Source organism: Macaca fascicularis, chromosome 8 (genome assembly GCF_037993035.2).
Source record: "Macaca fascicularis isolate 582-1 chromosome 8, T2T-MFA8v1.1".
Lineage (NCBI taxonomy): Eukaryota > Metazoa > Chordata > Mammalia > Primates > Cercopithecidae > Macaca > Macaca fascicularis.
This window is the reverse complement of record NC_088382.1, coordinates 88,011,968-88,027,257: the sequence shown is the minus strand read 5'-3', so window position 1 is coordinate 88,027,257 and position 15,290 is coordinate 88,011,968. Positions and strand designations below refer to the sequence as shown.

At 34.8% G+C, this 15,290-nt stretch overlaps 1 long non-coding RNA gene across 1 annotated transcript in view; it reads left to right on the top strand.

Moving 5' to 3' along the window:
• LOC123575224 (uncharacterized) overlaps window positions 1-1,564 on the top strand; it is a 270,178-nt gene extending 268,614 nt beyond the window's left edge. The window contains exon 4 of the long non-coding RNA XR_006700425.3: window positions 1,464-1,564. This is a non-coding gene — a long non-coding RNA (uncharacterized lncRNA). The remainder of the gene's footprint in view (window positions 1-1,463) is intronic.
• Window positions 1,565-15,290: the final 13,726 nt, after the last annotated feature.

Below are 15,290 nucleotides of genomic sequence, written 5' to 3'. Positions count from 1 at the left end.
ATTGTTACTAATGAAAAAGGTGCAACATTATCGTTTATCTTTGCCCCTGTGAATTAGATCACTACATTAATCTTGCCTTTATGAACAAGTAAGGCATTTTGTCCCATGTGATGCACCAAATATAAAGCAAAATGTTTACCATAAATGGCTACAGCTTCACTGGTTTATTCATGGTCCACAAAAATGAAAATACCATATGGCTGTAATGCAGGCAACCACTTGAGAAGTATGGCCACTACTTTGTAGTCTTGTGTCAGAAGTACTTCTTGCTAGGCTATTGAACTGTTAGTATCGCTTGGGAAAGACAGATTTTCCAACTTTGTGTGTACACGCGCGCGTGTGTGTGTGTGCGCGCGCACTACACTGCATTACAAAGCACCATCCCTATATTGTGCTATAATTAACACTGGCCTTATTCTATCTTGTTTTTATGTTAAAGTAAGTTATCTAAATAAATCCATAAACATCTATGTATGTATAAATGAATAAATAAATATTGGCATGCATAAATGGGAAGAATTTCTTCTTCTTGCCTCAAAAAAAGGAAAGCCCTGTGGGGGAGAGGGGCAAAATTAAAAATTCATAGTAGCATTATGAGTTTCTGTCTTTAACTTTTACTTGTGGAAAATGTTTATCAACTACTAGGACTTTTTAGTGAGAATTTAAAATATACAGGTATCTTTAAAAGGTTATGTCTGTCTGTGTATCTCTATTTATATCCGTAGCTCTATATCTACTTTTATATGTATTTTGTGGGACTGAAAGCAGTCTGTTCTGACTTTAGGAAACACATACATATGTACACACATACAGACACATATACACATTGGGAAAATACTATGGATGAAAGACATTGAGTAATGCTTAAAAGAAAGTATACATCTTGGATGACAGATTTTAAAAATATTTTTAAAAACTACTTTTTATTTTACCAAAGAGAGTAGGTGAGGCTAATGAAAATCACTCTCAAAGACTGCATGTTGATTACAGCTTTACCACTTCTGATAAAAAAAATTGAGACCTTTGCGTTTTAAAAATAAAATATGCAGTTATACAAAAGCTGGTATCTGATATTCACCTAGAGAATAAAACAGCAATATAATTCTCCTAACAGATTATTTTTAAAAACAAAAGAAGTTTATTTGTCGGGAAAACATAGAGTAGGACACTTTAAATTTTTTCATCTTTGTTAATGTACCTTAGTCCTCCTGATATTATTATTTTAACACTTGCTTTACATTTGGCTAGCTAAATGAAATTTGACAGCTATTGAGTAGCATGATTAATTATTGAAGGGCAGTAATTTTATAACCATAGTTTTGGAAGAAAAAGCAATAAAAAGTTACCAAAATCTAACATTAAAAATAGAAATGTTTTATTCAATGTATCATGATAATTGACCCCTTGATGTGTGTGCTGCGAAACCTCACAAAATTGCCTACTAAACGTTATGTTTTCCACAGCCAAAAGAAACTGCAAGTTAAGCTCAAACTGAATTGAAATAGAGATACACAGCTTTATGGATCTAACCACGCAGAAATGTATTACATAATCAACGCTCACAGTATGTATTAACACTAAAGATAAAGCAAAATGCATTTGTTTTATTTTTTAAAATTTTTACTTAAACGTTCTATTTTGTGTTATTGCCATCACAATGAATATTATTTCATTCAATCTAGTTGCACACATCAATGTCATGGTTCAACTTCTGAAAACATTATTATAAGAAAACAAAATAACTTTTACAATTAAATAAAGTACATTCTCACTCTTCATTTAATTACTGAAGCTAGAAAAATCTAAAAAACCTTCCAGCTGCAAATAGTATGAATTATGTGGCTAAAAAAATCTTGTGTTCTTTTTTCTGAATTATTGTACAATATAAATTTTGATTCTTAAATATGACTTCAGAGAAATAGAGTTTTTTCTGCACATGAGGTAATTATTTATAAGAGAAATAGCAAGTATAAGATATGATTGGTAAATCTTTCATGCCTCTGGGTTTATTTACAAATTAATTCTAACGCAATATATTTTTCCTTTAGATATTATTATTTATTTTTTTTTAAATTTAACAGTTCTATATTAGATTTTATACTTTTCAGAAAGATTTCTTTGTATTACATATTAATTTATTTAGTAATTTTCTGTATTCAATGTAAAATTTAGAAAACTCACAAAAGCCGTGTATTTCAAACAATAGTCACATTATAATAATGCAAGTTCCTATGGAAACATATTCCTAAAAATAAAACATTTAGAAATGTTTATTGAAATTTTTAAAAGAAAAAGTATCTCTTTGTATAACCCATCTAAATTAGTTTATGGATGTGATACACAGGCAACATATGTAATATACTTTATCCCTTAGCTTATATTTTATTTTAAATTTATTGTTTTAAAGCATCTTTTGGCTACAACAACAGCATGGACAACAACTCTATTTTAAGGCTTTGCTAATTAACCCTCTATCCATCCCCAACTTATTAGAACTACCCATATGTTTTTAGGAAGAGGGGAAAAACATATAATTGAACATTTGGAAATTTTAGTGACTTAAAATATTGTCTTACATGTTGAAGAATATTGAGAAACAGGTGGGTCCAAGATGGTTAAAATAAGAGTCGTTTGTGGCTTTCACACGGTGTCTGGTACAACGTATGCTACATTCAGTAGTTCATTCTGCAGTGATGTGCCACTTACACCCTACATCACACCATAACTTTAACAAAGCATTGTTCCTACTATAGATCTGTGAGTGGAAATGACTGACTCACTTTCTTGGCTTTGATGCCTCCAGTAGCAATTTATCCTGGTGTGTTAAATGTGAAGGTAAAACCATTAAAAGTGGTGCACACCAGAGGTTGGTTTCATAAACTCGTTATTTTTCTTTTCCTTTTCCTCTCTTCTTTTATTCTTTTTTTTTTTAAGGGGAAAACTACTTTTTAGTATCTAGGCATGAAAGAAGCACAAAATGAGAATTTAAAATGATAAAGTCTGAATGGAATTTGTATCATTTCCTTTTCTTGCTTTAGCCTTTGTCACTATAATACAAATGTCATGGAAGTAAGAATAAAACATCTCAGGCATTAGGATTGAATGATAGCTCATTCATATGACAATGACTGAACTGAGGACAGAACATTTCTCAGAATGTAGCCATTCTTGTGGCAAAGATTATAATGACAAGGAGAAATGGTACAAAATTAACCAATTCTTGGATCTTTATAAAGAAATCTTATGAATTTCCTCTAAGGTAGTGCTATATGTTATATTAGCTAAGGAGTAAAATGGGGGAGAGAAAAAAAAAAAAAAAAAAAAAAAAAAAAAAAAAAAAAAAAAGCCTTCGTTATGTCCAAATCAAACTTGTTCAGTTTGATTGTTGAGAGAGGAATCGCGCTTAGCAAGGTCCCTGTTTCGACCAGTAGATGTCGCCCCAAGCAACAGAAATACCCCAGGGGCTCAGAGAGCTGTTAGGATGATATAACCACAAAGGACACAATTAAAACACACACACACACACATACACACACAGAAAGCTCATCAGTGATAAATTTTGTGTTTTAGTAAAGCATTATATAGTTTGGGTTTTAATCTTCTCTAAACAAAATGCTATACATTCTTGCCACGATGAAGGGTGTGTCTAATAGGGTCCCGGGAGCATGGCTTTGAGAGCATAATGCTGTCAGGACCTGTAGCTACCCAGCTTTACTTCCCTATTGGATTTATTGGGCCTGTTGCTCCCTTGGCAAGTGGCTAGAATTGCTTTTTAACCCTTGCCTGGACTTTGACTTACTTTGTTAACTGGGTTTACACTGAATATGAAACAGATTTGCTGGGGGAGGATATGTACTGTTTCTACTGCTACTGTTTAGGAGCTGTGGGGGCAGTGAGAGGTGCCAGTTTTGGGCATTTTTTCTTCTCGCTCTGTCTTTCACAGGGTGAATAGAATTACTGGTTTTTAATTTTTTTTTCTTCTGCTTATGTCAAAGGCACTATAGCTGAGTACTATTTGTGTGTGTATTTGTGTGTGTATGTGTGTGTACACACGTTCTATTCTAACATTTTTCTTCATTTGGTGATCTTTACAAACCATATACAATAAACCATTCTCTTATGAGCAGCTTCAGCTTGAAATGCAAATGCCACAAAAAGCACATTTCTTTTCACCCAAGAGCCTCATTCAATCTCCTGTGGGCACTCACCGTTCTGCATCAGTTTGCCTGGGGTTAAGTTGAATACTTTCAGGGAAGATGACAAGTTAGAAAAGTTTATGAGGTCACAGAGCCTTCTTCCAGTCAATACAATACACATTCCCTCCATGTATTTTAGAGACTCCTTAAATGTCTTCTGTTTGATGAGTTCAAGTGGATCAAGGCAGGAGTGACTTGAAACCATTTGTATTTTAAAATCACCATTTCCATGTCTTTAAATGCTGGATGACGGTTATGTATCTAATGACCATGGCCTAATTTATTACAGCCAAGTGTGTGCTGTGTAACCCTGTTAGCGAGAGCTCTCTTAATTCCTGTGCAGGATGGCTGCACCACATTCTACCCTAACTTAAAGGGGACTTTTAACATCGACTGAAATTCAGATAACCTGAGGTGATATGTTTAGCTTGTCCTGAAGCTTGTCCTAAGAGTGTTCTGGCTTTTTCTGTGTCCCTTGAAGTGCTGGTAAAGGTGACAGCCTCACAGATCTCTTTTGTTCCAGTCTAAAAAAATCAGTCAGTTTTCCATTAGTCCTCACTGGCTCTTTTGAACACCAGGCTTTTATTTCACACTTAAAAGAAAATCTGTCAAGTATTTTGGTCACCAAATATATCCTACCTACAAATGTCAGATGGTGATGATTAGATTCTATATACTAGACACCCATTTTAAAAATCCAGTGTTCTGTCACTCTAATTCTGTGCCTTTAAAATAATGGCCTTTATTTGCAATACTTATGATATTTTGTAGTCTGCTTGGATTTAGGTGTGAGAAAAGGTTGGATAGTATATATATGTAATGCTAGAAATCTATAGAAAGAACACAAGCAAGTGAAAGGTAAACAAAGCTGATATATTTTCTCTTAAAAAGTGTAGGTAAAAAGTATGGAATAGCGGATGAATTTATTTTATTTCAGATGTAAAAGGATAGAGCAAATTGATAACTATTTTCATCTGAATATAAAATCTGACTATAAATTATAAGAAAAGCTACATATTATAAAGCTAAATGTGATATTGTCCCTTTAAATGTTCTGTCCTTTGCAGCTTTGCTTGTCTCCCTGGCTCCTAAGATTGCCTGATCCTCTTTTCTGGAATTCTTTCAATTAGTTTTGGATCTGTCACCCTAAAGTCTCTGAAATTGCTTATTTGAAGAGATTTCAATATTTACTCTGATGACATTTTTGATTCTCAACACATAGGAATTCTTAGCAGTTTTGAATTTACTTTGTATCCTTTAGTCCATATAAATCTGGCAATCAAGATTTCTCTCAGTTTAATTTGCTTTCTGTTGAGGATTTAAATGATATTATCCTGAAGCTTTAGCCAACCACTTCCAGCCCCTAATCCTTGGCCTTCCTCACTGGTGAAAGGCTGTTCTCAGTTCTCTTGGTTCAGTTTAACCCTCCTAGTTAATCTCTGACTTCTGGTAAATTGCCATCATGTTTAAAATCTGCAATTGTAACTCTCTTAAAAAAAAATCCTGCTCACAAAGGACAATATGACTAACTTATATCATCTTATTTTTTAATATAACTAAGAGCGGTGGAAGAAAGTCACTGCCGATCAGCTCTAGGAATATCTTAACTGTCATCAGATCTAGAATGAATTTCAGTCAGGATTTTTGTCCTTTCATAGCACATAAATTGCACTTCTTAAAGTTAGAAATGGTCTGGCTGTCTTACTGACACTCTCAGGCTCTTTATAGTTTCTGCTCCTAGGCCTTTGGCTGGGCAGCTGCTGCCTTCGAACAGGAAATTTATTAAAATGCATTTCAATCCTACAAAGGTCTATCTGGCATTGGTTATTAGTTTTGTTTTTTATTTAATTCCAGTTTCCTTTAGCCAGGACTAGTCAACAGATTATGTCCCTTGCATAATAGAGTCCCTTAAGGGTTAGATCTGAATGCTGTAAAGATTTATACATTAACACATACACAGTTCTGGAAGATACACTCTGCTTAGCCATATACATGTAGATGACATACAGATCATTTACTCCATGAAATATTATACAAGTTCATTTTAGTGGATCTGTTTACATGGATAGCTGACTTACTATGGGGAAATTGCCAACATTTTCTAAAATTGAATCCAGATAAGACAGAATTCTTTTTGATTGGAACTTATCCCTAGTTCGATCAACACTCTTCCGTCACGGTGAAATTTGGCAACTCATTCATAGCACTGGTCCCAAAGGGAAAAACCTTGGTTTTATGCACGACTCTACTCTGTCATTTATGAATTGTGTAAATATAAATATTAAACTGACATATTTTTCTTTAAGAAATATAGCAGGGATAAAGTAAATAATATCTACTCAAGATCTGAAAGTGTTGCTTTCTGGTTACCTCTTTTCATTTGTAGTACTGAAATTCCTTAGTATTTGAATGAATAGTGCAAGCACGTTCTAAATGTATACATTTTAATACTAATTTTAGGAAAGCTAACAGTATTTTACTTCCTAACAATAGCATATTGAACTTGATTTATTCTCTGAATGGAATGTCCTTGAGAGAGGAATAGATTTGATGACCCCTTGGTGACAAAGTTCTTACTGTGCCATGTTCTAGTTAGCTAGATAACTAGGAGGTGTAATAGAGGACAACATTGAACATTTCCCACAATGGAAATTCCAATTTTGGTTAAATTATGATAAGAATTTTGAGACTTACAACAGGAATATCCAACTCTCAGTGGATCAGAAGCTGTCATTTGTTTTTAATGTTACAACCACACTTTCTTATAGCTTGATGCAACTAAGATAATACGTAAATTCCAGTTAACAGTCAGCAAGGATGCACATGATTAACAACTGGAACAACTGGGTCTATTTTTAAGCAGAAGCTCACTTTTACTGTTAAAAAATATGCCATGAGGAGGGTTTCTATTAAAGTTGTGTTTAGGGGTAGTATTTGATTAGGGTATATAGCTATACAGATTCTGCCCAGAATCTGGATCTTCTTCCTGAGGACTATATGCAAAGGCATTGAAACATAATAAAAATGGCACTGCATTACCATCTAAGCTATTGAGCCTCAGATATGAAAGCATTCCTTGGATGGATTAAGTTAGAGCTCAAGGAGATCCTTTTCTAGATTTGTGAAAGCTAAACATCTAGAACAAAGGCAAACTGAAAGATACCTCTTGTAGTCCACACTTTCTTTCATATACATCCAGTGGATATTTGATCTTACTGATTTGCATATTAAATTTATAAATTTATGGTCTAGATTTTTACTGTATACAGGGTGACATGATGTACTTACAAGCATGATTTATAAATGGAAAAGACTAGAAACAACTCAAAAGTCCATTAATAGGGATATGGTTAACTAAGTTATGATATACCCAATCAATGGAATACTATGAAACTGTTTTAAAAAATGAGAAAATACAGGGAAATGGAAAATTCTTCATAAAATATTAAGATTAAAAATGTATACAAATGTGGTTACATGTTATTTCTGGTGTCATCATGTAAGGAAAAGGACTTGCATGTGTTTGTATTTATGTAAGAAAATAGTAGAAAGACAAACCAAAAGTCTAATAAAAATGTCATTTTGGAGGAGATGGGAGCAGAAAAGGAGTAAGAGTAAAATTTATACTTTGGAGCTTTTTATAGTCCATGTTTTTTTCAATGTAGTGCTTTTCAAAAAATTAAGTGAAATAAATTTTATTCATATGCAGTACTTACTGTGCTCCCTAATATTTAATTTTTACATTTCTTTCACAACTCATAAAAATTTTGTGGCTCTCAATATAAACAATGGGAGCAATTTGTCATATAGTATGTATGGTTCCCATGAAATGCAGCACTCATCATTAAACACATGGGTCAGGCACAGTGGCTTATGCTTGTAATCCCAGCACTTTGAGAGGCTGCTGCTGGAGGATCACTTGAGCCCAGGAGTTTGAGATAAGCCTGGGCAACATAGGGATACCCTGTCTCAAAAAATAATTTTGAAAGATTAGCTGGGCTTGGTGGCATGTGCCTGTAGTCCCAGCTACTTGGGAGGCTGAAGTGAGAGGGTCGTTTAAGCCCTGGTGGTCGAGGCTGCAGTGAGCCGTGATTGTGCCACTGCACTCCAGGTTGAGCAAGAGTGAGATCCTGTATCAAAAACAAACAAATAAACAAGAACAAAAGCACACATGGTCTACAGTATCTAGTTGTATGACCTTATGAAAATAATATATTTTCTTAGACTTTAGTTTGCTAAAATGGAATTATGAGTGCTTCACAGGATTGGTGTGAAGCTAAAATTATACCATGTAGGTTAAAATGAAGGCTGTTTACTTTTGCTATTACTATGGTTACTAGAAGAATCAACTTAAACATTTATCTAGAAGTTTCCTGTAAAGAAAAGAGAGTCTAGATTTTTTTTTTTTCATTATTTTGTGTCTTCATTTCATTAGAAGTCATGGGATTATCTTGGCAGTTACCCAAAGATACCATATGCTTTTCCCCTCACTCGTACTTGCATAAAAGAAACATGAAAACACTTGACAAATGATAGCCCTAAATAAATACAAATGCAGATATTGGTGCAGCTGTTTAATTTCTGGTTGCTATTTGCTTCATATTTATGGTAATGTAGTACATTATAGGGACTGGCTAGAACGTACTTTAAAACTCTTGGCAACTCTGTTGCTTGCACTCTATATGAGGGTTTTGCATGATTGAAGGTGGACTAGGTCAGATGAAACCAGGGTCAGAACTGTGATGACCTCTAATGCCTTGTCTGAGATGGCTTCACACTGTACAAAAGAAAAAGTGTTTTCTTCGTGTCTCCTGAAATCTATCAGTTTAAATAAATAAAGACTCATTCTTTAGAGTGAGGAGGAGGAGAAACAGAATAAGCTATATTTTCTATCATTATTATTACTGGTAAATGGAGCAAGGTTAAATAAAGAATAGAAAATATAGTAGCTTATAATAATGTTTTCGTAGTCCTGGGGAAGGCTGTGATGCATGTGTAGCTGCAGAAATGAGAATCTGGGTGGCTGGAACAGAATTCTCTCTCACCCTACCTTTCTTCTATTTTGATTCTTCCTTTTCTCTCTTAACCAGTGTACCATCAGTCCTCAGTATTACCTTATAGCACTCTGTCCAAATACCTTCTTCAAGGGCTGACTCAGCCTTCCACCAATTGCTGGGTGAATTGGTTGCTGAAGATTCACAGCTACATTCTTCACTGGACATTGCTCCAGCAATGGAGAACTGTCCACTTCTCTTCTTCACTAGATGATGGTGGAATAGCGATCCTTCACTAGATGATGGTGTAATAGAGATCCACTGCCTCAAATAGTAATAACTCTGTAGTGGCATCCAAGTTCTGCACATGGTTGGTGAGGTCTACCATCATATCACATGGAGGGTCAATTTCTTGCTTTCTCTGCCCCTGCTTTCCTCATTTCCTAACCAGTGGAGCTGCTAATAGCCTCCCCAATAAACCTGAATGAAACTCAAGGTTTTCTCCGGAGAACCTAATCTAATATAAACCTAGTGGTAGCTTTAGTAATGGTAGAAGTGTCTGTGTTTGACTTTCACTGCTTCTGAAGTCATGAACAATTAAGTATGCTCCTCTAAGCTCTAGGGTCCTGAGCTACAGGATCAATTTTGTTTATCCTCTGCCCCTAGTCATTCAGTTATTTCAAGGTGTCTCTTCTAGATTTGGGCTACAGCTCTTCAAGCCCAGAAAATGTTTCTAAAAATCCTCAGAATAATTCTTATAAAATAAAGTTATTCTCCAGAGAGCAATTTGGAATTTCTAGGCTGAACTTAATTTAAAGAAAGAATCATCTTCAAGTATTGCCTTAAATTTGACTTTAAGCTTCTTTCAGACCAACATCAACCCCAAGATTGGTCTTCGATTTTCTTGTATTTCCCCTAGGTTTTGGTCAATATTCGATTAAGTCACTAATGGAAAAACCTGTCTTCAATATCTGACTTTTCATCATTGAAGAGATGTAAGTTGTATCCTTATGGCTACTACTAGGGAACTAAAAATGACACTAAGTGATATTTATTTCTTTTTCTGAATCTTTACTGACTCATAGCCATTATTAAATACTAGCTCAAATTCCACCATATGCCAGACTAGACCATTTTCTGACTAGACCATTCTCTTCCTGATTGTCTTCAATTTTGAAATTCTGGTAGTGATAAAACCATTATGATTTAGCAGCTGCTAATTTATTGACTTAATTTCCTTTACTGTTTCCACAACTCCAAAAGTAGATTAAAGATATTTTTAAAAATATTTTTGTTACTCTTGCTATTCACTAGAGCATGTAACACAGGAGTCGTTAAACCTACAACAATCAATCAACTCTTACAATAACAGGTAATTAATCTGTGAAAAAGAAGGCTGAAATCTAAATGATACAAATTATATATTTTACTCTATAGAAAGGAAGTTTAGTTTAGGGGTGGAACTGTGGTTAGCGGATGACACTTTTACAACAAACGAGTTCAAATCCTGGAATCACAAGTTTCCAGCTGGTGACTTTGGCAAATCCCTTAATACCTCTGAACTTTAGTTTTCCCCACTTTAAATTTAGGAGTATAGCTATCTATATCCCAGAGTTATTGGAAGCTTGATGGCTCACAATGAATACAAAGCACTTAATACAGTGATTAAAGAATCATTATTTTATCAAAATATTACTGGTACAAAATTATGAATTAACTATTGTAGAGAAAAGAGTATAATATTGTATTAAAATGGTATGAAAATCAAAAACCTTTCTAACATTTTACTATTTTTTATTTTTTTCTAATTATAAAAAATGTAGATCCTTAAATAGAACGAAATAGTTTTAGGAAAAGGCTTTAGGTCAGAACATAGTCATGCAAATCTTCCTTCCAGATATCTTGATCATTTTGATCAATGGAATAAAATAGAATATGGAAAATGAAATTTTGTACCCATATGCTCAGGTTAGATCTTCACCAACCACTCTTGCCCATTTCACTTCTCTATGCCTCTATTTATGATACTCTATGAAATCTCCTCTAACTACATCCTGTTATTTTTATATTCTCTGTTTCTTACACAAACTCTGAATCAAAATTTATCATCTTTCAGTACCCAGACTTTAATGTTTTCTCTTCAAGTAAAGCTGGAGAAAGAGTGGAAGGTGGTTCATTGTCTTAGTTACATATTGCTGTGGTACAAATTAACACAAATTTAGCAGCTTAAAACAGCAAACATATACTATTGCACAATTTTTGTGGTTTAAGGATCTAGACATGGCTCAGCTGGGTGCCTCTGGCTAAAGGTCCCTTACGAGGTTATAGCCAGGTTATCATTCTTATTTGAAGCAAAGGTCTTGTGTTAGTCCATGTGAATTGCTATAAAAGAATACCTGAAGCTGGGTAATTCATGAAGAAAAGAGGTTTATTTTGGCTCATGATTCTACAGGCTGTAGAAGAAGCATGGTACTGGCATCTGCTCCTGGTGAGGCCTCAGGAAGTTTACAATAATGGTGAAAGGTCAAGGGAGAACCAGTGCATCATATGGTGAGAGAGGGAGGAAAAGATAGGGTGCAGATGTCACACTTTTAAACAACAAGCTCTTGCATTAACTATCAGTGTATGAAATCACTCATTACCATGGAGTCAGCACCAAACCATTCATGAGGGATCCACTCCCATGACCCAAACATTTTCCAGCAGGCTTTCCCTCCAACATGGGTGATCACATTTCAGCATGAGATTTGGAGGAGAGAAAACATCCAAACTATATCAGGTCTCATCTGAAGGCTTGACTGGGGGAAAACTATGTCCAAAAGGACTCATATGACTGTTGCAAGGATTCAGTGCCTCTTGGGTTATTATATTGAGGGTCTTGGGTCCTTACTGAACATTGGCTAGAGGCCTCACTCAGTGCCTTGCCATATGGGTTTCATAGACCAACTCACAATATGGCAAAGTGAGATTTCATTACTTTACCATGTTCTCTACACATTATGTTCACTTGAAACAAGTTACTAACTCCAGTCTTCACTCAAAGGGAGGGGATTATAGATGGGCATGAACACCAGAAGGCAGAGATCACTGGAGTCATCTAAGAGACTGTCACAGCAGTCATGATTGAGAAGCATTCTCTTTACTATGCTGCACCAATAGTAACATGTTAAATGTAACACTGCCTTTTATTAAATGGCTACATTTTTTGATAGATTTTCTATGATGTCTATCGCAATTGTTTTCCAAAGATCCCTCATCTGTATAAATTTGGTCAAACTTTCAGCATTTAAAATGTTGTCTGGAGCAAAGTGACTCATGATGTGACTGGAAAATGAGAAGGCTTGTTTATTTTTATCCTGGATGCATCATGTACTTACTGTTGTTGACTCTAGCTTAGAGAGTTGCCAAATAGCTGGTTCTTTCTCATTTATAAAAATAAGGCAACAATTTTAGCTTGCCAATAATGGAGCTATGAATAACAATATTTTAAAGCACTTCTCTATAGTGCTTTGAAATCACCCATGTGTTCTTATTGCCAATAACTTTTAAACAAAAGTAAAAACACTAAAGCCACTTTTGTACTTGGGGTTCATAGACATATTTTAACAATTTACTGGAAAGAAATTCTTGATTCCATATTCTTAATTTTCAGGTAACTGTTACAGTGAACTTGGGGATTCATATTAGTACATGCACTTCATTTGTAAATAAGAAGCATTATAATAGAATAAATAATCAATTCAGTATAATTAACATGAACAGAGAACCAGCTTTTTAAGCCTGTTACTTCATACCCTGTCACTCCATTTTGTCTTAAATATGAGTCTTTTAGACAGTTGATGACAGCTATCTCAACTTGGAAATGCAATACCAACATTTATTGAATTGAAAATAGACCCTTCAAGTCATATTTTGGCATTGCAAAGTTAAAATTAGATCCCACTTCAAACAGGTTTTTTTAATTAGGAAGCATCCCTAACAAAAGACCTTGCATCCCACTGAACATTGAACCATTATGCTAATTGGAATGGCCACTGTATAAGTCTTGGGTGGATCTGAAGAAAGTAGTAGTTATTCTTGCCTGAGTTTCCAACCACACTCATTTTGCTAAATTGCATTTTCTTTTGGAAAGCAGTCTGATAGGCTACAAGTGTTACTAATTCTATTAAATACTCCCTTTTTCATTGTTCTTTCATATTTAATGATCAGAAAACTTAACCACTGTCTATTTTTAAATGATGTATTTCCATAAACAGATTGAGAGACTTGAATAACCGTCTTATGGTAAATAGATTTTCTTGAATGACCACCCTATTCCTTTTAATTTTTCTAAGTTGAAATTCTAAGTTATGCGAATGGTAAAATTATGTTTGGAGAAATATGTAATTATATAGTTGGTTGAGATAATTCACTTTGAAAATTGGCAGTGATAATATATATGTTACAGGCTCAAATTTAACCAGTCTTCTAACAGTGTTTGCAACATACATATTCCTTCCCACTCTTCCTTCCTCATTTCCTTCTGCTTTTCAAGTGTCTGTGATCCAGAAGGACTTGTCCATATCCTCTTGAGGGAGCATGTCGAAAAAAGCAAAGCTACGGCAGATAATTGGAGACAAGTTATTTTTAAAAGCCTAATGAACATTATTGTTATCTACTGATGGAGCCCTTTCAAATATATTGCTCTCTCTCTCTTTCTCTCTCTCTCTCTCTGTGCATGTGTGTGTATGTGTCTGAGAGGGAGAAAGAGAGAGAGAGAGAGAGAGAGAGAGAAAGAAATATTTGCCAATATAATATGTAACACAGAGGGAAATTTTAACAGGTTTCATTTTATGCTACATTTCCCATCAAAAATGTCCAGACTTGTCTTTCTTCCATAATTGTGCTTCTTTTGAACTGTTTCCACATTTTCCCCACATTCCTTCCTTTTCTTTACTTAAGGTGTTTCTCCACCAACATTTTAACATTTTATGTTTATTTATCATTCTCCATTTCTTCAAAAAGGTACATCAATTAGAGATAATTTATAATAAACATGATATGGTTTGGCAGTGTCCCCACCCAAATCTCATCTTGAATTATAGCTCCCATGAGTCCCATGTTTCATGGGAAGGAGCCAGTGAGAGGTAATTTAATTATGGGGTAGATTTTCGCATGCTGTTGTCATGATAGTGAATAAATCTCAGAAGATTTGATGATTTTATAAAGGGAAGTTCCTCTGCACACACTCTTACCTGATGCCATGTTAGGCATGCCTTTACTCCTTCTTCACTTTCTGCCATGATTATGAGGCCTCTTCAGTCACGTGAAACTGTGAGTCCATTAAACCTCTTTTTCTTTATAAATTGCCCAGTCTTAGGTATTTTCTTCATAGCACTATGAAAATTGACTAATACAGTAAATTGGTATTGGTAGAGTGGGGTACTGTGATTAAGACACCCCAAAATGTGGAAGCAACTTTGAAACTGGTTAACAGGCAGAGGTTAGAACAGTTTGGAGGGCTCAGAAGAACATAGGAAGATGTGGGAAAGTTTGGAGCTTAAAGACTTCCCAAAGACTTGTCGAATGGTTTTAATCAAAAAGTCCAGGTTGAGGTGGTCTCAGATGGAGATGAGGAACTTATTGGAAAATGGAGAAAGGTGATTCTTGCTATGTTTTAACAAAGAGACTGGTGGTATTTTGCCCCATCCTAGAGATCTGTGGAACTTTGAATTTGAGAGAGATGATTTAGGGTATCTCATGGAAGAAGTTTCTAAACAGCAAAGCATTCAAGAGGTGACTTGGATGCTTCTGAAAAACATTCAGTTTTATTCATTCATAAATATATGGTTTGGAATTGAAACTTACATTTAAAAGTGAAGTACAGCATAAAAGTTTGGAAAATTTGCAGCTTAATAATGCGATAGATAAGAAAAACCCATTTTCTGAGGTGAAATTCAAGCTGGTTGCAGATATTTGCATAAGTAATGACGAGACAAATGTTAATCACCAAGGCAATGTTTCCAGGGCATATCAGAGGCCTTCACAGCAGCTTTTCCGTCACAGGCCCAGAGGCTTAGGAGGAAAATATGGTTTTATGGGCGAGCCACAGTGCCTTGTT